This window comes from Helianthus annuus, chromosome 2 (genome assembly GCF_002127325.2).
Source record: "Helianthus annuus cultivar XRQ/B chromosome 2, HanXRQr2.0-SUNRISE, whole genome shotgun sequence".
Taxonomy (NCBI): Eukaryota; Viridiplantae; Streptophyta; class Magnoliopsida; order Asterales; family Asteraceae; genus Helianthus; species Helianthus annuus.
The window spans coordinates 26,732,958-26,734,302 of NC_035434.2; the positions used below are offsets into that span (position 1 = coordinate 26,732,958).

Below are 1,345 nucleotides of genomic sequence, written 5' to 3' on the forward strand. Positions count from 1 at the left end.
CACGGGCCGTGCCCAACATCGTTACTGGCAGTTTTTGTTTTCCAAGTTACAGAAGGCTGACCACGGGGCCGTGCCGGTGCAACACGGGGCCGTGTCCAACTTCCAGTAACTGGGATTTGGAAAACAATCACTGAAACTCCGACCACGGGCCGTGTTCGCTAAACACGGGGCCGTGGTGAACCTTCTGACCAACATTCTTTTCTGTTTTTATTGCAGGACTTGGAACCCGACGCCAACCTCACATAGTGTATGAGCTCCAGTTCCAATAAAGACATAAAAGAACCACTAGAAGAACCCGAACGCTTTCTCAGAAAAAGGTTAAAAGCCAAAAACCAAGAGAAGGTTTTGGGTGATCCACCTCCAATGGCGGACCAACGTACCCTTATGGATTATCTACGACCCACCGTAGGTAATCTAGGCGCCGCTATCAATGCTCCGAATGTCGAAGCTAATAACTTCGAACTCCGGCCGCATTTGATACAAATGCTCCAAAACTCCGCAACCTTCCATGGGCTTGCGGACGAGGATCCCCATTTACATATAACTAATTTCTTGGAAATATGTGATACCTTTCGGATCAATGGAGCATCAAACGACGCCATCCGCCTCCGTATGTTTCCCTTCTCACTAAAAGACCGAGCGAAAGCTTGGCTCAACGCCCTCCCAGCTGGATCGGTAAACACCTGGGATGAACTAGCCCAAAAAATTTCTATATAAGTATTTCCCTCCCGCTAAAACTGCTAAGTTAATGACTGAAATTAATACATATTCACAAGAGGACGGGGAATCCTTATATGAAACTTGGGAAAGGTTCAAGGAGCTATTACGCAAGTGTCCCCATCACGGCCTTGCAATATGGCAACAAGTATCCACTTTCTATAATGGATTGTTGCCACACATTAGGCAGACACTTGATTCTAGCTCCGGGGGACTTTTAGGTAATCGACGCCTACACGAAATATATAATCAAATTGAGGAAATTGCTCAAACCAATTTTCAATGGCACACCCCCCGGGGAAATAAGTCTATCGCCCCGGGCGCCCATAAGGTCGATGAAAGCACTTTTTTACAAGCCCAAATCGAGGCCCTTTCTTCAAAGATAAAAAAATTGGAAATGACAAAAACAGTCTCGGTTATGGCTTGTGAAGGGTGTGGTGGGTCACATGAAAATTGGAGTTGTATGAAAGAAACAGACGATCAACAAGAAATGGTAAACTACATTGATAATAGACCTAGGCCGTCGGGTCCCCCAACGGGAACTTACAACCAAGGATGGCGAAACCACCCAAACCTTGGTTGGAGGGAACCCGACAATAGTAGTAACCAACAAACCCAACGAACAAAC

At 46.2% G+C, this 1,345-nt stretch overlaps 1 non-coding gene across 1 annotated transcript; it reads right to left on the reverse strand.

The window, feature by feature from the left end:
• Positions 1–742: 742 nt before the first annotated feature.
• Positions 743–849, reverse strand: LOC118489917. Its single transcript, XR_004887929.1, has one exon. It is a non-coding gene; the product is annotated as a small nucleolar RNA R71 (small nucleolar RNA).
• Between the last annotated feature and the right edge of the window lie 496 nt (positions 850–1,345).